General features: G+C 41.5%; 1 protein-coding gene across 4 annotated transcripts in view; it reads right to left on the bottom strand.

Moving 5' to 3' along the window:
- arhgap24 (Rho GTPase activating protein 24) overlaps positions 1–23,812 on the bottom strand; it is a 364,561-nt gene that overhangs the window by 164,992 nt on the left and 175,757 nt on the right. The window contains exon 1 of one of the 4 annotated variants that reach the window (XM_062981823.1): positions 22,538–22,556. The exons of the other annotated variants lie outside the window; for them this stretch is intronic. The gene's annotated coding sequence lies outside the window, so the exon portion shown is untranslated. Of the gene's footprint in view, positions 1–22,537; positions 22,557–23,812 lie in introns of those variants that run through there. 4 annotated transcript variants of the gene reach the window in all.

Here is a 23,812-nt window from a genome sequence, read left to right as displayed (position 1 = left end):
TTAAAATGATACATTTTAATATATTGGGTTTATGGTTCCCATCCCCTTGATCAGTTCATGTAAGTGTTATTTATTTCTATAATTGTATTTTTACTTTGCTTAATAATGTGTTATTATGTTTGTTATGTAATGTTTGTGTTGTTTTTATAACTGGAAACCGCTCTGAGTCCCATCCGGGAGATAGGGCAGTATATAAATAAAGTTTTATTATTATTATTATTATTATTATTATTATTATTAAATTGTGCCTTTGTTGTTAGCCGCCCTGAGTCCCCTTCAAGGTGGGAATGCTGGGATATACATAAATTAAATAAATAAATACATGTAAATCTGATCATTAGATCAGACTCAAAATATTTTGTTGTCTTAAGCAAAGGACAAGATGACATCTTTACCCTATTCCATGTATTGAAGATGCCTGAACTAACAGTTGTCTTTTATTTGCACTCTGGAGATAAATGTGTCCTCCACTACATTTATATTTAGGGTGTGTCAAGGAGACTGTATGGAACACACCACTCAATTTTCCAGGACTTTTCCACCTGAGGGGGATGCTTCCTTCTGTCTAATGGTCAAACTGATCCTGTAAACCAGAGGTAGATTAGAGACTACAGTTGGCCTTTGGCAAGCTATCTTCAGCTTTCCATGGAAAGGTGAGGATTAGTGATATAGTGGATCCAATGAACACAAGGTCAAAGCTCCTGGCCTTTTTCGTTAGGAGGGACTATAGCATCATCTGACACTGTCTCCCCATCCAATAAATTTGTCCCCTCTGCATTTAGCTGCAATCTTCACAATACCTAGCGGGATAATGGAGTTCCTCAGCAACAAAGTACATTACTACCCCCATATCTATGGTGGATATGTTACTGAACTTCATGTGGATATGCCAAACCATGAATAGGATCAAATTCTACTGAAATGAAAGACTTTTGGCCCAAGAATACCATTGTGTCATGCTGGAGGGTCTAGAAAATATCTTGAGAAAACACCTCTCTAGCATCCCTAGATCTTCTACCATGATCTATGGTTAAGTTCTGGTGGAAACATACCACACAACTGCACTGGGGAATGTAGAAAATGCTTTGTCAGATATGGGTTAAATAAAAACCATGGACACAGGTATTGCATTAATTATTTTGAACTCTCCTTGTAAGCCAAAGAATTTGCGGATAGCTTGGTCTTATGTGTGAAATATCCATTAGCTTTATGGCCGATTTGTTTTCGAGTGAGAAGAACATTGCTGGAAATTGTTTGTTTTCTACTTTAAAAATAGATTAACCCAGCCACCCACATTTTTGGACTCTCCTTGGGGGTATCATAAGACCTGTCATACGGAGGGCCTCAACTGTAGAATTTATCTCGGCACCATGGAGAAATAAATCAATTGTCCAAGGTATACTTTTTCACATAGTCATGCCTACTGAGGCCTATTCCTTTCCTGCCTGTGACAATTTAAGACTGTTGTGGTAACAGCAGTAAATTGTTAACATGGAAAAGAAACATGTGATATTTTTAGACCCTTTGGCATTATTTTATTAACTGGAAAGGAGAAAAAGCAGCAACCCTTGACCGTCTTTTTCCACATGGCCCATAGCTTGACAACCAGCATTTTAAGTTATTGCATGTCAATTATTCAAACTGTGTTCAGCTTCCAGAAGTTTATCACGCTCCATCTTTATCTGCAAATCATTTCAATAAAAGTCATAACCAATCAGAAACAACAGTCTTCTTATAAAAACTGTCTTTCTGAAATGGTTAACACCTAAGAAACTTTTAAGAATAAGATGGTTTATCGCCATATATTATGTCATTTGTTCTTTAGGACTTATTTGCTGTCAGGATGCTTTATTACTAGATGATTTGACTCCAGGCCTATAAAATCTGTGTTAACTTATTTCTTGCCACCCCTAGTAGACTTCAATTTACTAACCTTGAAGGAAGACTGCCCTTGAAGACAGGTATTACAATTGTTACCCCATAATGCCTGATCTTGGAAATAGCGATTAAAGATGTGCCAGAGAATCTATATTAAAAATGGCATGGCAAGAACAAGGCAATTGTGCAACAAATCTTTAAAATGTGCCCTGTAGCAGAGGTGGAAAACTGCTGGGTCTTTAGATGTTGTGAGACTTCAACTCATATCAACTCAAGCCATCATGATTCACCATTCTGGGATGCTGAGAATCATATCCAACAACAACAACCAGTATCCAACAACAACACAAATCCCCCAGCATTGCTTTATTGTTACATTTTTCCCCAGAACCTAGAAAGGTTACTTTTTGGACTACAACTCCTGAAGCCAGTATGAAGAATTTCCATGTTAGCTGGAGAATTGTAAGAGCCGTCATCCCAAAATGTAACTTGTTCAATCTGGAATATTTGTTTACACAGATGTGGCAGCTAGATGCTGCCACATTCAAGAAGGAGGCTGTGCAAAGGAAGATGAATGAATGTGTCAGTCAATAAGGAAAGCATATCTGACCTTCCATTTCACTTGTATTTTTATTAGCTGGTTGCATGAATGGCTTGAAACAGTGCTTCTAACTGAGAGGGAAAACAATCTGAGATATTTTGGCACTGGGCCAGACATATAACATTTGATATGGGAACTGTCTCATGCTGGTGCTTTTAATTTAATCATCAAAGTAAAGAGATGGATGGTCAGTGTATCAGTTGCTCAGTTATGCCATTTTTTATTCAAAGATCAGGAGTCCTTTTGTGAAGAAATCCTCCTCACTGAGCAATATTGTACAGTGATTTCTTCGGGCAACATATGCAATATAATCAAAAAGTAATTAAAGCTGATGTGAATTAAGGGAACCATATGCTCCAATGTTGCCTTGACTAAAGCCCATTTCTTCTATCCTGCTGTGATAACAATCTCATCCATTTTATCTTGTTTCATGAAGTAAACTTTTTTAAAAACCAGGGGAAGTTGCTTAAAAACTTAACCACTAGGCTTTTCCCTCTCACACGCATTAATGCCATTTTGAAGAGAGCCCATCATCTCGCATCACTTCCTCTAATAATGTACCCAGAAAATGAGTACAGCCTGAAACACTACCATCAACCAAGGAAAAAGAGAGAGCAGTATTAGCATGCTTGGAGGGACCCTGAATGTTGCAAAAGTTTAATTATAAAGGAAAAAGCTCTTGTGGGTGAGTAACCTTCACCAGATAATCCAACAAGTAAACATGCTCAATGGGCATGGAGGATTGACTCTCCATCAACGAGAAAGCCAAAGTACTGGAGAAAAGAGTTGCTTTGAGCACCACAGTTCCAGAATGATACTGACAAGCTGAAATACGTTCAACAAAGGGTGACCAAAACTACCAAACATCTGAAAATGTTATGAGAAAGGACTTAAAGAGCTAGTTATGCTTAGCTTAGAAGATGGAGATGTGACATATCTGAAGCAATGCCATGTAGAAGATGGAGTGTTTGTTCTGCTGCTCCAGAGACAAGTACATGAACCAATGTATTTAAAATACAAGTAAACAAGTTCCATCAGAACATTAGGAAGAACTTCTTGATGGCAACGTTTGGACTCAGAGGATGATGGAATCTCCATCTTTGGACAGAGGTTGGATGGACAAGGGTGCTTCTGCTGAACAGTCCTGCATGGCAAGGGTTTGGATGAGGTGGCTCTTAGGATCTTTTCCAGCTCCTGTTTTCTGTTGACTATATCAAGTCCAAAGTTTTTGGGTTGTTGTATGTCTTTCGGGCTGTGTGGCCATGTTCCAGAAGCATTCTCTCCTGACGTTTCGCCCACATCTATGGCAGGCATCCTCAGAGGTTGTGAGGTGAAGACAACCTCTGAGGATGCCTGCCATAGATGTGGGCGAAACGTCAGGAGAGAATGCTTCTGGAACATGGCCACACAGCCCGAAAGACATACAACAACCCTGTGATCCTGGCCATGAAAGCCTTCGACAACACATCCAAAGTTTTTGTTTCCTAGATTGAAATGTTGACACCTTGGCTCCACTAACATTGCAATAGCATATATATGCAATACAACCCCTGTATCTCAAGGAAATCTCATGGCATTCCGTTTTCTCACCTTTACCTTTTCATTCTATCTATAATGGATCTATTCCAAAATATGGAATATGTGTGGATATGCAACACTATAGATAACAGAGGCTTCTGGCCCAAGAGTTGCACTGTAGGAGCTAGATAATGCCTAGAGAGGGCATATTTGGTTGGACATGGATAAATGAAACTGCAAGACGTCAACACTGTAAATATAAAGGTCATACAGCCTGCCATGAAGTAACCAGTGGGCTTATTCCCATGTAAATGGGTATAGGATCTTAGAATAAGCCCTTTATTTCACCACTATTTGATCTAGAAAAGCAAAGTAAGATTGCAAGAGGCAGACAAATAAAGATTAGACAAATAAATATTAGATGGATTAATTGGGACTCTCCCTGCCAAATTGAAAGTCTGTCCATGGTAGCTGGGTCTGATAGGAATCACTCATCAATACCCTCCCTAAATAAAAGTTTTGGGAAGCAAAATGTGAAAAGGTTTTGGCAGCTAAAGTTATTGTAAGAAAGGGGGGAAAGCACAAATTGAAACTGTCCATAGATCTGACATATGCAACCATTACTTAAAAATTTAAATAAATGTTAGGGAGTGCCTCCTTCTGTGGAGCACATTCTATTAATATGTATAGAATGTGTTATTTCCTGGACAAGAACTTTAGTTGGAGATAATTCACTCTGATAAACTGAAGTTTCAGTTTAATAAATCCTGAGATTTATTTTACAGATGGGTCTGAGATCGGAGTGCGCATTTTTTTATGCGGCTTCTGGCAAACTCAACACTTCTGTGTGAAAAAAGGGCAACTTTGCTCCATCAGGGAAAGGGCTATGTATGAGAGAATTTGATTTATGTGCCACATAGGGTTTCTGACTCAAGTACTGAGCATATGTATGAAAAACAGATATATTTCTCCTCATCGTAACCCATAAACTAACCTAGAAACAAAACTACAGCACACTGAGGAATGCTAATAGGTTCATGTGAAGTAGGTAGAAAAATGCACTCCTGTGAAACTTAACACCCACTTTAACCTGGCAAAACCTGCTGGTAGCAAAAGTTTCTTCCAAGTAGCCTTTAGCTGGGTGGCTGACCATTTCTTTTCACTACATTTTTATTGAATAGTTGCACAATTCCTCATACTGGAGATTTTCAAAACATGTGAATTTAAAAACATGGAAGAAACCAAAACTGGCAGATTTGTCTATGCACATTTTCCAGTAAAGTCAAATTGAAGGGTTAAGTCATAAACCTTTACAGTTGAATTCCTGTGTAGTCCATCATGCTAGTGTTGAATTGTGTTTGCACTGACATGTTAGCAGTGGGGAGGAGGGAGTTTCCTCATCTTTGATTACTATATAACAGGCAGGTACAATGTAGTACTATGGCTGCATTCACACTGTAGAATGAATGCAGTTTGACACCACTTTAACTGCTATGGCTCAATTATGTGAAATCTTGAGATTTGTAATTTGGTGAGGCACTAGCACTCTTTGGCAGGGAAAACTACAATTCCCATGATTCCATATCATTGAGTCATAGCTGTGAAAGTCGTGTCAAACTGCATTAATTCTAGATGAACCCTATGTATAGACAGCATCTGTGTAAATTTGACTACAAATAAGGATTGTGGTTTTAGATTAGTTTTGAAAGATTTACCAAAATGTGCATTTTTCCACATTTGAAACAAAAAGAAATTGAACAAGTCCAAGACAAAAAGAAAAGAATTGTTTGAGTTACTATATCCCTAGACTTAGCAAGTTAGTGGTCACAATGGATTCTCCAAAATGATACTGGATAAGTAATAAAGGGGGAAATCCCGTGGCAGTTTCTAAAATAAAGAGGATACACAAAGCTTCCCTATGATAAGAAATCATTCAATATGATTCACTGTAACTCATAGCATTTCCCCGCCTGTTGAAAAAAAGATGAGTGAATGCAATTGTTTTGGTTTTGGAATTTGCTGTCCTACCCTTCATGCCATTGCATGCCCTGCTAGGATTAGATGAATGAGTAAATTCAACATCCTATTTGTTTTGGCAGGAGTATATATTTATTTCTACCCTCTCCCCATTTACATTCACCATTAAGGCTGCATTTCCTACATTCCTCTGGCCACTGAGCTATGAGCATGATACATATGTTGTGAAGCACTGCTTAATCCCTGAGGCCAAACACTAATTTAACCTGTATGGAAATACAGTTAAGAATCCGTTAGTATTTCCCAGCACTGAGATCCATTTTCTTATGCTTGGCTTCCCTCTACTCTTAGATCTCCCACCAGACGTTCCAAGCAATTGGTATTCCTCTGTATACTTCAGGTTCCAAGGATGCCTCTGAACATAAAAGTAGGGTGGAAATGAAGAGAAACTGCCATAGGGGAAAGTAGCGGGGGTTTCATTTTTTTACAAAACTGTAGAATGTGCTCTCTCTGCTTTCTAAAAATAGGGGTGTGCCTGTCTCTTGATCTGTGGGAGGTGGCGAAAGTAGTCCCTTTTGCTAGATTGGAGAGCTCAGAGAGCTAAACATCCTGTTGTCTTAATGAAAAGATTTCCATATTTGTTTGTGTGCTTTCTTGTTTCAGTTGGTAACAGAACTTGCAGCCTGCTTTCCTCTCTCTATCACATACACACCATCTTACATTTCAGCTCATAATATAATTCCTCCTAATAGCAAGCTCTGCAGGGGAATGCTGAACAAGGCTGTATGCAAAATAGGACTGCTGAGAAACAAAAGCATATTCAGGGGAACTCCAAGGTTAGAAGTAATACCATTTTTAAAAAACAGGAATACAATAGATACCAAACTCTCATTACCCGAGGTGGAACAGAAATACCATACCCCATTGTATGACCAGCAGGTATGCAAGAAAGGAACAGGAAAACAACTGCAGCTGGATCCCTGCACCTGCTTGCTTGCCAGCCTTTTCAGCATTGACCCGATGCCCAAGCAACCCCCTACCTATTCCTAAAGGAAGAGTACAGTGAAAGGAGGCTGGAGCCATTTGCAAAGAGCACATCTACACTGACCCTTTGTCCCAGTACTGATCTGGAGTGATGGAGGAGGGTGGAGGATGAGGAATCACCTGGGAAATTGCCAAACTGCAAAATTCAAATCATGAATTGCTCCAGATTCTCAGGTAGAAATAACCCACAAGTTTTGTTAAAGCAGTTCAAGGCTGCATTAAACTGAATCGGCTTTGTGCATTGTGAAGTCACCATGGAGCTGGTCCGATTCAGGATAATGAATCAGTATAGATGTGTCCAAGGTAGTTCGGTGTGGCAGTGGCAAAGCTTACTTGTGCAAATGTGAGCTTTGGAGGCCACAATGGATAAAGCCACCGTGAACCTCCTGAATCCTTGGCACTAGGTCTTAAAACAACTTTGGGAGAAAAGTAAGACATTATATAGATACATAGATAGTGCCGGGGATAACAGAGATGAGGAAGAGGCATCTGAGAAAATTACAAGTTATTGGTCTAGACCAGTGGTTCTCAACTCGGGGTCCCCAGATGCTTTTGGCCTTCAACTCTCAGAAATCCTAACAGCAGGTAAACTGGCTGGAATTTCTGGGAGTTGTAGGCAAAAACATCTGGGGAGCCCAGGTTGAGAACCACCACTTTAGACACCTCAACCTTCCTCTCAATACAACTGGACTGTGTTTTTAATACAGCGGTTCAGGAAACCACCAGTTCTGGAGAACATCATGTAGCAGTGGCAGATATCCAGAGGGCAGGGAGTGGCTCATTTGTTGAACATGGCTTTGCCTGAGATGACCGCTTCATCACAAGCCTGCAATACACCCCAAAAGCTTAAGAATTGGAAATGCTTCATTTGGTATTTGTGTCCATGATTCTAATGGTTGGGAACATCATTCTTCCATAGAGGAAGTGGGAGCTGAGTAACAGAAATGGAAAGCACTGTTTGAATGACATGCCTGGAGATATTCTGAGCAGGAACATACTTTTTACAAGTGAGAATGCATTTTGTTTCAAGTCTTGAAAGTGAGCTCACTCTTTGGCTTTCAATGCACTCCACTAAGACAAAGGTCAATAGAAGATTTCTGGCCTGGGAATATCTGTGGAATCTGCCCTTTGGTCAATTCTGTGGCTAGATCTGGAATCTGCTCTGTGACCCATCCATTGGTCAATGCTCTGCCTTGGCCTGCATGATATTCTGGAAGGTTATCCATCCAAACCACCCATTTTCTGAGAAACGATAATGTTGCAGGATATCCTTGATTCCCCTCTAGCACACATTGTGCTTTTTCACTCAGAACATGCTATAGTCAGGTTTCCAGTAGGGCTATATTTCAACCCATAGCCTCATTCAAATATAATCTCCGAAATTTCTATTCCTTCCACATTTGATATGCGGATCATTTATGTTGGAAAAGAACCGGAGAAGATCGGGATTGGAGTGTAGCAGTACAATCACAATCATTTGGCACTTAGGGCAGAGAACAAAATGCTTCTTTGCCGTTTTCATGTACAGAAATCAACTAGAGTGGCAATAGAATCTTATTCCCTTTGGACAATTTCACAATTTTACCCGCTGCATCTGCTTCTGCTCACTTTTTTAGTGTGAAAAGCTAAAAGAAAGCATTTCCAAGCATTCATGTCTACTGTGTTGTCGAAAGCTTTCATGGCTGGAATCACTGGGTTGCTGTGAGTTTTCCAGGCTTATGGCCATGTTCCAGAAACATTCTCTCCTGACATTTCACCCACATCTATGGCAGGCATCCTCAGAGGTTGTGAGGTCTGTGGGAAATTAGGCAAGTATGGTTTATATAGCTGTGGAATATATATACTCTGACAACCAACACATCAGACTACAGAGAAGTCATTGGAATCCACAAACATGTGGACAATTTCAACAGAAAAGAGGAAACCATGAAAATAAACAAAACCTGGCTACCAGTATTTAAACACCCTAAAATCAGGACAGTAAATAAAGAACAACACTCAAAAACAGGGGAATTCCAGACAAGAAACAATCAGGGCCAGCTAATCACCTCCCAACAAAGGATTCCCTCAGGCAGGAAGCAGCCAGGCCTTGAGGCTGCAAGGCTATTTAGTGCTAATCAAGGTAGTCAATTGCAACATTCACACCTGCCTCAAACAGACAAGAGTTCTTTCCTTCACACTGGACATTCCACAGATATAGAAACCTCACTTGCCTAGTTTCCAACAGACCTCACAACCTCTGGCCATACAGCCTGGAAAATTCACAGCAACCCATTCATGTCTACTGTTTGGAGCTAGGAAACACTAAGAAAATCTAAAAGTGGGTAATATAAGGGAACATCTGGCCCTCCAGATGTTCCAGACTGCAACTGCCATAATCACTCATGATTGGACATGATGGCTATGCTTACAGAAGCTAAAGCTCCAAATATTGAACCTACCATGGTTCCCCGAAAATAAGAGAGTGTCTTATATTAATTTTTGCTCCCAAAGATGCTCTAGGTCTTATTTTCAGGGGATGTCTTAATTTTCCATGAAGAAGAATTCACATTTATTGTTGAACAAAAAAATGAACATTTGTTATATACTGTGCAGTAGTTGTCATCATAACCAGACAAACTATGAATCCTACCAAGAATTTCTTATTACTACCAATTTTTCTATGTACAACACTCTATGGTGGGTACATTTACCGATCCTGCATGCTCTGGTGTTCTGTTCATTGGGCATGCTTCCAAACAAATACTTTGCTAGGTCTTACTTTCGGGGGAGGTCTTATATTTAGCAATTCAACAAAACCTCTACTAGGTCTTATTTTCTGAGGATGTCTTATTTTAGGGGAAACAGGGTATTAAAAATATTAAAACTGTCAAATTATACCCACCCCTGTTCTGTAGGAAAGCAGCAAGTAAGAAAAAAATGAGTGCTGGTCTAGTGGAGAAGGGTTACTGTGATATTTCTCACTAGTTCTGATGGAAACTAGCTGTCCTAACAACTGGTCTCTTCAACTTTGATTTCGGCACTATGCTTAATCAGTGTTCCTACAGCTACTTTGATTTATTATTTGCCTCCTGGTCCATGAACCTACAATTTGTTCTGGTCCTGCATGACCCTGAATGTCCTCCTTACCCCCCACTCCCTTTATTCAGCTGCTAAGTAAGACCACCCAGGTCCTCTGTCTTTTGATTCTTGTTATTTGAGGTTTGAAAAAGACACACAGAAGAATAATTGTTGTTCATATCACAAGCAATCAGCAGATCTTGAGTGCTATTTTTCATCTGGCCAATGGACAACATAAAGCACAGGAAGTAACAAAAGGAGCTGTCCTTCGGCTGCCTAGTTTCTGAAGTGTCTTTTTACTGTTTAAAATTTACACCAGGGTAAGCTTTAATTGGAAAGGTCTTTGGCTCTCCTCCCAGACATAAATTTTTAATGCAATGGAACACCAGACAACAACAACAAAATAAGTGCAACATAAAGTATCCAGTCACAACTCTTTAAAACTGGGGGAATGGCCAGATATAAAGCAAGAGGCATTGACATATAGCTTTTGCCCCCAGAGAGAGAAAGACCAAACAGTAGGACACTAATAAAATTTGGAGGCAAATGTGATATATCTTTCGACTGTCTATGAATGGCCAATTAGCCTTAAGGGCAACAAGCAACCTGACTTCTCTCTGGAATTGACACCCAATTTAAGCAGAATGCAAACATGAACAAAGGCCAACAAAACATCCATCGGTGGAAGCAATGGACCCAGGAAGACACAAACATTCGGATTTCCATAGTTGTTATTTACAGACAATGGAACTGGTCAACTAGAAAATGGGATTAGGTTAATATCAAGCATAGAAACGCACTAGAAAGAAAAAGCTTGCTCTTCCCACAGTAAAAAAAGGAACTCTCCCAACACATCTTTCAAAGGACACAAACATAAGAGCTGTGCTAGGTTTGTCTAGAGCAGTTTATGGACAGAGTTTGGACAGTTACTTCTAAGTAGAAGGCATATAAATGACAAACCATTCATAACTAAACAGTAGTAGGATGATGGTTAGGGCATATCATCATATCACTGACCCAATATGGATGGACTCAGTATGTCAATTTAGGCATATCTCAGTGAAGGAAATCACTGAGGCAAGATGTTATCTCTTATGGTGACTTTTGGGCACATATGACCACCATCAATGGGATTGAAGACTAACTCTTTAGATTACTAACAATAGTTTACCAGAATTGAAACTTACATAGGCTCACATAATAGCATAGGACATTTTATCTCTGTTCATAGAGAAAGAAAGAAGCAGGAATGGTTGCAAGGGATTCTCAAAGCCCCCACCCAACTTAATAGAGTACAGGTTTGTGTTCTGTTTTTGCATTCAGCTTTTTATTGACTGAGCCTGAGTCCTTCAGCTGAAACATCTGAGATCTATGCTCAGACAGATTGCTAAGCAAGATGCATGTGATGAAAGCAAGAGTACAAGGCACATGTCCTTACATTTCAGAGGAAACCTGAAATGGTTCAAAATGGTATTTTATAACAGACTCATAAAGATGGAAAAGACCACAAGGGCTATTCAGCCCAACCCCCTGCTGTGAAGGAACTTATGCAAGATGTATGAGATCTGGAGAAATAACCAAATAGTGTTCTTCCTCCACCACCCTATGGCTGAAGACAGCCCCTCTCCTCACTTCCAGACCTATAAAAGCAACTGAACTGAATTGTACAAACGTTGGGAAATGTTCTCTCAATACATCACACATAGAGAATAATGCAGAATAACCGAAGAACTAATGCAATTTGACACCACTTTAATTGCCATGGCTTAATGCCATGGTATCCTGGGAGGTGTAGTTTTACAAGGCCTTTTGCCTTCTCTGCCAAAGAGTTCTGGGCTTCACCCAACTTCAGGACTTCATAGAACCGAGCCATTGATATTGAAGTGGCATCAAACTGCATTAATTTTACAGTGTAGATGCACTTTTAATTATGTCATTATTATTGGGAAAATGAATAGTTATAACTAATGCTGGATCTACACTGCCATATAATCCAGTATCTGATTCCTGATTATCTGATTTGGATTTGGATTATATGAGTCCACACTGACATATAATCCAGTTCAAAGCACATAATCTGGGCTCAGATACTAGATTATATGGCAGTGTAGAAGAAACCAAAGTAGTGATGTGTAACAAATTACTTCCAAGTTCTGATTGGATTCAGTGTGAGAACTGGAAAGCTGGGGGCACATTAAACAAGCTGGCATGGGCATCCAAATTTATCAAATTGTCACCAGGGCAAAATTGATCATCTAATATGTACAGAGATTGCACAAAGTTCTGTAGCTCTCAAATGATTCAGTTTGTGTTCCAACACAAAGAACACCTTCCAGCCTTGGAAACGGTGGGAATTATTACCATGTGTGAAAATTTCATTTTACACTACCATTAGTTCTCAATCTACTCAGACCATTTCAATTCTTCCCATATGGAGTGCCAGTTGCTAGCCAACCTGCAAACCCAGACAAAGCAGCAATCAGAAATATGTTTCCCGTTAACTGTTCTTCAAACTTCACAGCTGTCTTTCTGTGTGCAAGTGGACTTCATAATGGGATGAGAAAGGCAGGGCAGCCAATGAGGAGGAAAAGTAGCTAATGTGGAGGAATGAAAGCCAAGCTCCAGATGGTCTCAGGATGCTGTTCCAAGTGAAAATGCCAGGTTCCAAATCATGTCCCTAACTACATTACATAACCATTACTTTGACATTGTATGGAAGCAATTTAAATGAGTTTCAACTGGATATGCTCTCGGAAAAAGCAACATTCTACAAGATGGGAAGGGGGGATATTTCCAAAAATGCCTGAGATTTCACCCAATGGTGAAAATGAAGGTTTATTTAAGCTGACAAAAACATTCTCAGGGTTGTTGTATGTCTTTCGGGCTGTGTGGCCATGTTCCAGAAGCATTCTCTCCTGACGTTTCGCCCACATCTATGGCAGGCATCCTCAGAGGTTGTGAGGTATAGATACCTCACAACCTCTGAGGATGCCTGCCATAGATGTGGGTGAAACGTCAGGAGAGAATGCTTCCGGAACATGGCCACACAGCCCGAAAGACATACAACAACCCTGTGATCCCAGCCATGAAAGCCTTCGACAACACAAAAACATTCTCATCCCATAACTGTAGTGATCTGTACAGGTGATGTTCTTGGTGCTTTATTTGGAAAGCAATTATTTTTGACACCTAGGGGCTTTAATCAGATGCAAAGGAAGCCCTTCCTTTTTACCTTGCAAACGCCTGGAAAATTTAGGGATTTTTTTTTTTTGGTGTGTAGCAGACTCTGAAGTAGCATTACTGTGGAGCTGGCATGAAGACAGGGCCGGTTGTTACTAGGCGGCCGCGGACGCGGCCGCCTCGGGCGCTGGCTGCTAGGGGCGCCATTCGGGCCTGACTTCCTGGTCGCGGCCGGCGATCGCCCGGGCGGTCGCCGGCCGCGACCAGGAAGTCAGGCCCGAATGCCCTAGCTGTGCTGTGCGCGTGCGCACAGCACAGCTAGGCCATTTTGCCCTTAGTAACAAACTAAGGGCAAAAATGGCTTCTCTGGCTGTGCGCATGCCAGAGAAGCCATTTTTGCCCTTAGTTTGTTACTAAGGGCAAAATGGCCTAGCTGTGCTGTGCGCACGCGCACAGCACAGCTAGGGCATTCGGGCCTGACTTCCTGGTCGCGGCCGGCGACCGCCCGGGCGATCGCCGGCCGCGACCAGGAAGTCAGGCCCGAATGGGCTATCTGCGCTGTGCCCGTGCGCACAGCGCAGATAGCCCATTCGGGCCTGACTTCCTGGTCGCGGCCGGCGATCGCCCGGGCGGTCGCCGGCCGCGACCAGGAAGTCAGGCCCGAATGCCCTAGCTGTGCTGTGCGCGTGCGCACAGCACAGCTAGGCCATTTTGCCCTTAGTAACAAACTAAGGGCAAAAATGGCTTCTCTGGCTGTGCGCATGCGCACAGCCAGAGAAGCCATTTTTGCCCTTAGTTTGTTACTAAGGGCAAAATGGCCTAGCTGTGCTGTGCGCACGCGCACAGCACAGCTAGGGCATTCGGGCCTGACTTCCTGGTCGCGGCCGGCGACCGCCCGGGCGATCGCCGGCCGCGACCAGGAAGTCAGGCCCGAATGGGCTATCTGCGCTGTGCGCACGGGCACAGCGCAGATAGCCCATTCGGGCCTGACTTCCTGGTCGCGGCCGGCGATCGCCCGGGCGGTCGCCGGCCGCGACCAGGAAGTCAGGCCCGAATGGCCTAGGTGTGCTGTGCGCGTGCGCACAGCACACCTAGGCCATTTTGCCCTTAGTAACAAACTAAGGGCAAAAATGGCTTATCTGGCTGTGCGCATGCGCACAGCCAGATAAGCCATTTTTGCCCTTAGTTTGTTACTAAGGGCAAAATGGCCACGCTGGGCGGGGGCGGGGCCAACTGTGGCCCCGCCCCCCCTCACTAATCGCCCTGGCCCCGCCTCCCACGCAGCGTGGGAGGCGGGGCCAGGGCACGCTGGGCGGGGCCAGGGCGCGGGTGGCGGGGGCGCTTTTCAGCACCCCCGCTTCCCATTAAAAAATATCTCCGGCCGGCCCTGCATGAAGAGTTAGTGATGATCCTGTCCTATGGGAATGTAAATGTAAGAAACAAGAAAGGTGATTGGCCTCTTACACTTAACATGGAAATACATATATCTGTATGCATGACTGGGGAAAAAGGGGGGGAGTGGCCATGACAGTGTGACCAAAATAATGTGAATGATTGGAGATGTGGGTAACCCCTTACACTTAACATGGAAATACATATACAGTAAAGTCTCACTCATCCAACATAAACGGGCTGGCAGAACACTGGATAAGTGAAAATGTTGGATAATAAGGAAGGATTAAGGAAAAGCCTATTAAACATCAAATTATGTTATGATTTTACAAATTAATCACCAAAACATCATGCTTTACAACAAATGGATAGAAAAAGCAGTTCAGTACACAATAAGGTTATGTAATAATTACTCTATTTATGAATTTAGCACCAAAATTTTGCAATTTATTGAAAAATTGACTACAAAAACATTGACTACTAAAAGGCAAACTGCGTTGGATAATACAGAATGTTGGATAAGCGGAGCTTGGATAAACGAGACTCTACTGTATCTGATGCAAGCCTCCTTGCATCCAAGTGAGTTTGCTAGGGAAAATGCATGGCTCACTATGAACAGGGAATATGTGATGCCAGACAAAATTGTTTTAATTAGTGTGGACAAGATTTAAGTAGATTAATAGTAATCTACTTGAAGGTAGACTTCCATTGGGAGACACTTTGGGACAGTCAGCTGAAGCAGTAACTAACTTGCAAACAGGGTTTAAATGACCCTTTATACCCAATCAGCCTTCAAATAGGGATTTAATTCTTAACTAAATTTATTTTGAAAGGAAGACAGGAGTAATTGTAGCAATTTTATTCAAGATGAGTACAAGCCTTCAAAAACGGCACCACTTTCAAAGACTATTAACAGTTCAAAACATATCATGATGGGGAAAATGCATATGGTTGTTTCAGTAAGATTCCCATAACCATGGAACCCAAATCCGCTTTTTCACTTACCCAGCTTGGGGAAAAATTATCTCCCTCGAAATTTACCATGGAGTTGTTCTAAAGGACCTGGCAAATTCTTAGAGAGGATACCTCTTTAGGAATCTCTAGATCAGTGGTTCCCAACCTTCTTTTGACCAGGGCCCACTTGACCAGGGACCACTTGATCAGGGATCACTCTCCAACATTAGTACCAAAAGGGTTACGAATCAGTTTTTGATCAATTTTAGATTTGGTTTAGTTATTTGTGGTGCTAATTTAGAAAATTGCATTGGATAGACCACATCAGCTCTAGCTTCTGAAACAGAACAAATGCCATCCAGTAGTTGCCATCTGCTCACCCACAGAAAATTATATTTAATAATCTAAAGCTGATGTGGTCTATCCAATGCAATGCTCAGCTCTGCGGAAAAGAGCAGAAGTAAAATTAATAAAATAAAATAAAATAAATAAAGAGGAAAGATGTTCACAGACCGCAGCCCACAGATTGAGAACTATGGCTCTAGATCCTTGAACTCAACCCTATGGTATTCTGGAACCACAATTCATTTAATGCTGTTCAGTTGTATCCGTGGTTCCAGGGAATTGTGGTCCTGCTGGGAACGTACTTCTTGCAGATGTGAGGAATCTTACTGTACTCATTTCTGAGCTGTCTGCCAGAGAATGCTTATACCTATTTCATTGGTGGAACCAGCAGAAATTTTACTCTCAGACACAAATGCTGTTTAACTGTATCAGGAATTTATCTTTACTCCCAAAGAAGAAGTGGAGTGGGGATTTTCACTGAGAATAAAGCAGTGGGAATAGTTAGATTCTCCCTCTCCAGATCTATCCAGCAAAGATGCTCCTCAAATTTCAATTGGATTTCTATTTACAAGTTTTCATACACATTAATTGCTTTGAGAAACAATCACAAATGCAACTAGCAGTGCCCTCTCTCTGCCCTAAAATCATACCGGTTTTCTTCAATGCTTGTATTTGCCACTGAACAGCCTCTTCAGAGCTTAGTCTGACAAGGACATGACTCTGCCGTCGGCTTGTTCGGGCTCCCTTTCGTTGCTGAAAGGGTAGGTGAAGCTTTACCTTCTGCAAAAGAAGAAGTAGGGATGCCAATCCACCTGCCTGCTTTTCAAGAGGACAGAAGTGAGGTTGGCAAATTCTGATGAGTAAATCTTCACCTTCAACATTTTGAAGAAGAGATGGCAGAAGAGGAACGCTGGAGAAAACAGAATTGTTAATTACTGCTTTGCCTCTAGCTCAGCAAAGTGTGGCTGCCATAAGAGCTTGTTTCACTGGTTGCTGGTTGATCTGGAGGCACCAGCTTCCCCCATTTTCAGATCTGATCGTGCTAAAAAATAGATGGGAGAAAACAGACAGCTCGCTCCACCTTTTCGGCGGAGGTCAGAAATAAGCAGAGTCAATCGAGATTATTAATAATAAAACAAGCTCATCTTTATTGGTGGTTCCATGAGCTCAGGTAGAGATGGGAAGGGGGAGCAAATTCTTGAATGAGATACAAAATTAGGACAGCTATACGCATTATTGTTGCAGGATGTACCCTGGGATTGCTTAGGTCGAGCCAAGTATAGTATGTATATGTATCTTTAAATACATCGGTATATATCTGAGTGTGGGAGCCTCCGGTGGCACAGTGTGTTAAAGCGCTGAGCTGCTGAACTTGCAAACCGAAAGGCCCCAGGTTCAAATCCGGGGAACGGAGTGAGCGCCCGCTGTAAGCTTCAGCTTCTGCCAACCTAGCAGTTCAAAAACATGCAAATTTGAGTAGATCAATAGGTACCGCTCTGGTGGGAAGGTAATGGCGCTCCATGGAGTCATGCCAGCCACATGACCTTGGAGGTGTCTATGGACAATGCTGGCTCTTTGGCTTAGAAATGGAGATGAGCACCAACCCAGAGTCGGACACAACTGGACTTAACGCCAGGGGAAACCTTTACCTTTACTATATGTGAGTGCAGACATGTCTATAGTCTATATAGTTGCAAGAGACATTATTGGTCTCATGCTGAATGTACATAGAAGAACTAGTGGCCTTATGGTTCTCCAATACTGAACTCTAAATGCCCATCAGTCCTAATAGTGAGGGATAATGAATGCCAAAGTTCCCCATATATGCCTGAAAGACTTGAAAGGGATTTGAATCCCCTTCAACATACTTGAAAACTTGGATGTTGGATGAAATGTTTTGCATTGTTGCCCTAGGGAGAATAATTCTGGGTAATACTGGAACTCTAAAATGATTCTGTCATGCAGCTGAACCAAATATAGCTAATATTTACTTCTACTAGCAAACCTGCTGCATCTATTTTATGAATCCATTTCTCTGGGCAACTAGGTGTGCTCAAGGGTAGCTGGCTGCCATATTATCTTACAGGCAGGTTAATGAAACATTGTCACCTATAGATGACTCAGGCCAAGGAAGGACATCTAATGAGGCATGTGCTATTAATTTAAGTGGTGCCCTGCCTGTACCAGGCATCCCCTCAGGTTAGCTGCTGCCTGGCACGCACATTTAAAAACAAATGAAAGCTTCCCCTCCCTCTATCCTACTCTCTGCCCTGACTTTAAATGAGAAAACATTACATATCTTCAAATCCATTGGAGATTGTTCATTTGTGTGGGGGGGAGGGGGGGTATGGCAACAAACAGGAAGGTAAATTGCCAGGAGGAGCCTTGTCAACAAGTTCAGGAAGCATGTATAATGGTGTGTAATGGAGTTACAGGTGCATAATGGCTTACTGGCCAAATCTACCCAGCCAAATTGATATTAGATGCTGGGCAGGTCCCACTGTAGGCCTTTCTGGAAGGCTCACAAACTAAGCAGAAAGGCAAGTTCATCTTGAAATGGTGTGATGAGGTATTCATCCTACTCAGTCTTAGGGCTATTCAATATATGTATCAATTACTTAGATGATGAGATAGATGGAATCCTTATCAATGTTGCCAATAATACCTGGGAGTCATGGCTAACACATTGAAGGATAATTCAAAAGGACCTGGACAAACTAGAAAATACAACTGACATTAATAAAATGAAATTCAACAGGGACAAATGAACTGTTCTATATTTAGGGCACATAAACTAACTACACACTTAAAAGATGGGGCAATATATGGCTCGGTGGTGCTATATACAAACAGGACTTTGGTATTATTGTTGATCATAGGTTTCATATGAATATTGGAGTCTTCTCTGACCAATTCTATGTCATTGGGAGCACACTTGGAAAGTTTAGTCTGAAGTGACCTCATCATTGTGAAACACTATTTGAGACACATTTGCTTCAACAAAAGCATGCCCATGACACTTCCATGGGATCTTCACACAGAACATGATCAGTAGCACCCCATAATCAAGTTTTTTTTTGTCCCCTTACATTTACACACACACACGCACACATATATTTCCCAATGTGTTTATGTCTCTGGAGACAGCCCCAATTCCTTATATCAACTCCAAAGATGAATGACAAGACATTTTTAAAAAGTTCAGGAAAGAGGTTTAAAATGAGCTATCTTTCATATATATTTGAACCCTCATTATGTAAACAGATCTGGTGCTGCTGCTTCAGGAAGAAGGAAGTGTTGTATGCCCAGGTAAAGGTAAAGGTTTTCCCCTGACATTAAGTCCAGTCGTGTCCGACTCTGGGGGTTGGTGCTCATTTCTAAGCCAAAGAGCCGGCATTGTCCATAGACTCCTCCAAGGTCATGCGGCCAACATGACTGCATGAAGCGCCATTACCTTCCTGCCGGACTGGTACCTATTGATCTACTCACATTTGCATGTTTTCAAACTGCTAGGTTGGCAGAAGCTGGGGCTAACAGCAGGTGCTCACTCTGCTTCCCACATTCAAACCTGTGACCTTTCAGTCTGCAAGTTCAGTAGCTCAGCACTTTAACATGCTGCGCCACTGGGGGCTCCTTGTTTTGTGCCCAGTGAGTTTTGAAATCAGGGCTAAGCTGCATTTTCTGCTCCATGTAGATTCAGCTAGAGAGAGCAAAGTATGTCATCACAGCTTAATAAACACTGCACATTTTTCCTAGTTCTTATACAATCAACACTGGAAAGAGCACATACCCAATTGGTAAGCCTAATTCTTCCCTTATTCAAAGGCTTTTGCAAAATATACAGTATAATCCAACTATATATGTGTGTGTATGTGTGTTAAATGGGAAGGTTTATAAACTCCAAATATCATTTTAAAGGATGTTGATACAATTAGTGATGTTCCATGTATTAGTTGGATTTCATTTTAATGCACATTGTAACTCTCCTGAGAGATAAGTGGATTATTAAATATATACATGTGACCAAATCAATCTCTGCATCTAAAGTTACTCTTTGCACACTAAACAAGTATCTCTGCTAAATAAATTCTTTTTGCATCTTTTCTTTTTTAGCACCAGCAATGAAAAAAACTGTATGTCCCACCATATTTTTTCCATATCCTGTAACAAGAAAAGTCTCCCAATTGACTTGTTAAAGAAAAGTTTGTAACTTGGCAGGGTATTCTTATATGAAAACCTGCACTTACGCTGAATTGGCTCTTGGCTGTCCTCATGACATTCCTGTACTTCCTGTGAGTATTGTAGGTCACCCTGTGTTAAATCAACTTCAGGGAAACTCTAGAATTTGACTGAAACTCCAGAATATACCACAGCTTCAGAGCCATCTGAATTGAGTTTGATTTGGATTGGTCAAGTGTTCACATCACCCTTTCCTTGTGTTCATCAATGCAGGGAAAAGGGGACAGATCACACGGAGCTCTGTGATTGGCTGTGAGTGGCAATGTCAACATGGAAGTTGAGCTGATGGTCCAACAAGATCGATGTGGTCTTCACTCAACATGACCATGTGGGCATTTCCAGGGCCAGTCTGGAGGATTTCTATCCCAGAGTGGTTGTGGATTTACTGACCATTGTAGATGATCAACTAAAGATGGCTACAGGCTGAAAATGATAAAACCACATAGTGGTTCCCCAATAAAGAGCACACTGCAATGACATTCTTCTTCTTTGCAAATCTAGAAAGCAGTTGGCCTTGGCAGGGCCTAAAACAATTGTTTTGGGGACTCAAACTTCTAGAACTCCCCATCCAACCTCACCAACATAGCCACTAGTGTTCCCAAAAGTAAGTATTCCATCTTCTCCTGGGCCTATAATGGAAATGTTTTATTAGAAACTGGGATAAGAACCCAGGTTTAGCAAGGATGGCATTCAACCTGGTTCTTATCATGTCTACTGATATTGTGGTTAGTGAAGCTGACCTCCCTCTAACTCAGGGATTCTTTTTTGTTCCATATACCTCTTTTCCAATCAGGTGAAAACCATGGACCCTTTCTCAGAATGTAGCAGCAGATTGTTTTGCTGCACTCAACATCAGCATGTCTTTAAATTAAATTTTTAGGATTGTTCAAAATTACATATTACAGCTTTCCCATGATATGAATACCTGATCTCCTTCTGTTTGTTACCTATTCTCTTTTGCTAAGTCATGCAGTTGATTGTACATAACTGGACTGGGAACATGTGTGATCTAGCATCGGGTCTTACAACTATCTTAATTTCAATGTAAGCAAATTTTTGAGTTATTCAACAACTGTAATGTATTTTAAAATTAATACTACAGTAATTTATTGCTTAGATTCATAAGTGAAGGAAATGCTAGATTTCAGTTAGAGGACAGAGAAAATAAAGATTTGTTTTCAGTTCAAGCTCATGTGAACTCCTGGTTACGAACCTCTGCTCTATCATGATGTGGCTTTGTTTCAGGAGGTGACATAAGAATAATTCTCTGCTGCCTCTTGCAACATTGGCAAAATGAAAGGGTTTATTTTTAAAGGAGGGAGAATATAATTTCCACCATGTTCCTAATAATCTCCACTACGATGGGGAAAAAAGGCATTTTCCTCATCTACCACGCTCACTTGAAATTTCTATTTTCAACTCCCCCTTTTCCTCTACTCAGTTGTAATTAGGGAGACAGTTTATTAGGAAGAAACATCTCCTCAAGACTATTAAGGGAAACTACATTCTTTGGAAGAGGGGGGAAAGCTGTAAAAAGATATTGCTTCTATCTGACATCCCTTGTAAAATGTCAGCAGGTAAAAATGAGTTGATTGCAAGGGCGAAACAATTTGGATGATAGAAATTTCAGAAATCCATTGGAACTCATTCCCACACCGGGCAGCCACCACCGCCAATGTGCCTCCTTCACTTACATTAATTTATTCAAATGTATGCAATATTAAAATACCTTAACACCAGGAGAAGGGCCACAAAGGTAACCCTCCCAGGTGTTGAAAAGCTGTAGTGAGGTCCAAGCTTGCCAAATTAGCATTCCCGTATCTTCATCCCTTGAGCACATCTCTTTAGCAGAATCTCAGGCTATGCCTGACATAGAGGGCAGCTGTAATGCATACTCTTAAGGAATTAACATAGCAAGTAGTTCATACATCTGCTTAACCATTCTGCATTCACAGTAGTTCTTCTACAGATCCAGTTCTTAACAACTATGAACTTTGCTTTCCCTAGATAAAGCAACACCACAGAAACAATAGTCTTGCAGCAACTTTAAGCTGACAGCTCTTTTTTCCTCCCATGTTTGAAATCTCCCGCATCTGTTTCCTTCACTAGCATCTCTTAGAGATTAGCACCGATTCTAGTTTCTGTCTGTCCCCAGCTTTGTCCAGCAGTAAAGTATGCACATATTTAGCACAATGACATAACTACACTAAACAGTCTGTTTCATAAAACGGAGCTAAAATAGCCAACATATCCTCTGGGGAAAAAATGAAAAAGTCAGAAGAAGCAGCACAAAAATGCAACCCAACCCCAGCATTATGAACAGTCAATAAAGAAATAAAATGAAGATACCTTGGCTTTGACAATCTTTTTGCAGATCTTTCCTCAGCAAAGGCTTCTTGCTTACCCAAACATTCTCAACTCAGCTCAAATGGCTGGATTTGCTCAGCTGACAAGCTGGGGCACAACAATCCTTTTCCCCCTTTTTAGAAAAAAAAAACCAGTAGTTGGATCTAAGCCACTGTAGTTACTATTTATTTTAAACACTGTAAGGGCCGTTGGGGAAATAACCCATTTCTTCCTCCTCTTATGGCTCAGCCAACATCTACTCTCCCATGACTTCAAGGCAGAAAGAAATCTGAAAGAATTTTATGCTATAAATAAATGAGTGGAAGGCAAGAGAGCTGCAAATACAGCTAATTTGGAAATGGACTTTATCAAGCTTTTAGAGGGGTTCTTGGTCCGCCCAAAGTCCAATTAAGCAGTGGCAGTTTAACCCCTTCTGCTTTTGCTGAAACCGTTTAGTCTTTCCTCATGCTGGGACCCACAGCGATCCTTAAAACCAGCTCTCACCCCTCTTATAGCATCAACAGTCCTGTTTCAAGTTCTGCCTCCCCATCACACTCACTCATGGAAGCTTGAGAGCTGGCAATACATTCATTTTACATTCATCATTCAAGTTTTTTTTTAATCAGGAGAGAAAACAATATCCAAAAAGCAAGAGATCCCTTGCCCTGCCCAAAGCCCCTGACATTAAAGGAGACTGACACCAGTTTAAAACCCCATCTTCCCATAGGAAAAATTGTACTGCCCCAAACCCCAGTGGATACAAGAAACAGTGATCCAAGTTAAAACCATTGCTTTCCATAGGATCCTATTGATCTGCATTCAACCCCATCTATATATATAAAAGAGTGATGGCATCAGGGTAGCGGACAAAACAACAAAACTACAGGCCCCCCAACCTCGAAATTTGACAACACAACCCATCATCCACGGCTCTAGGTTGATACAACAAAAAGAAAAGAAAAATAAAGTCCTAACTAGAGGGAGAGGAATAATTGTTTTTATCCAATTGCTGCCAGTTAGAAGTCTAAGCTCTGCCCACTTGGTCTCCTAGCAACTGACTCAGCCCAGGGGACAGGCAGAGTTAGGCTTCACTTAGGCCTCTTCCACAGATTATCTAAAGCCCCAGCTTCTGCCAACCCAGAAGTTCGAAAACATGCAAATGAGAGTAGATGAATAAGTACTGCTCTGGCGGGAAGGTAACAGTGCTCCATGCAGTCATGCCGGCCACATGACCTTGGAGGAGTCTACGGACAACGCCGGCTCTTCGGCTTAGAAATG

This window comes from Anolis carolinensis, chromosome 5, assembly GCF_035594765.1.
Source record: "Anolis carolinensis isolate JA03-04 chromosome 5, rAnoCar3.1.pri, whole genome shotgun sequence".
NCBI lineage: Eukaryota > Metazoa > Chordata > Lepidosauria > Squamata > Dactyloidae > Anolis > Anolis carolinensis.
The sequence above is the reverse complement of the archived record's forward strand: the minus strand, read 5'-3'. Positions and strand labels throughout refer to the sequence as shown.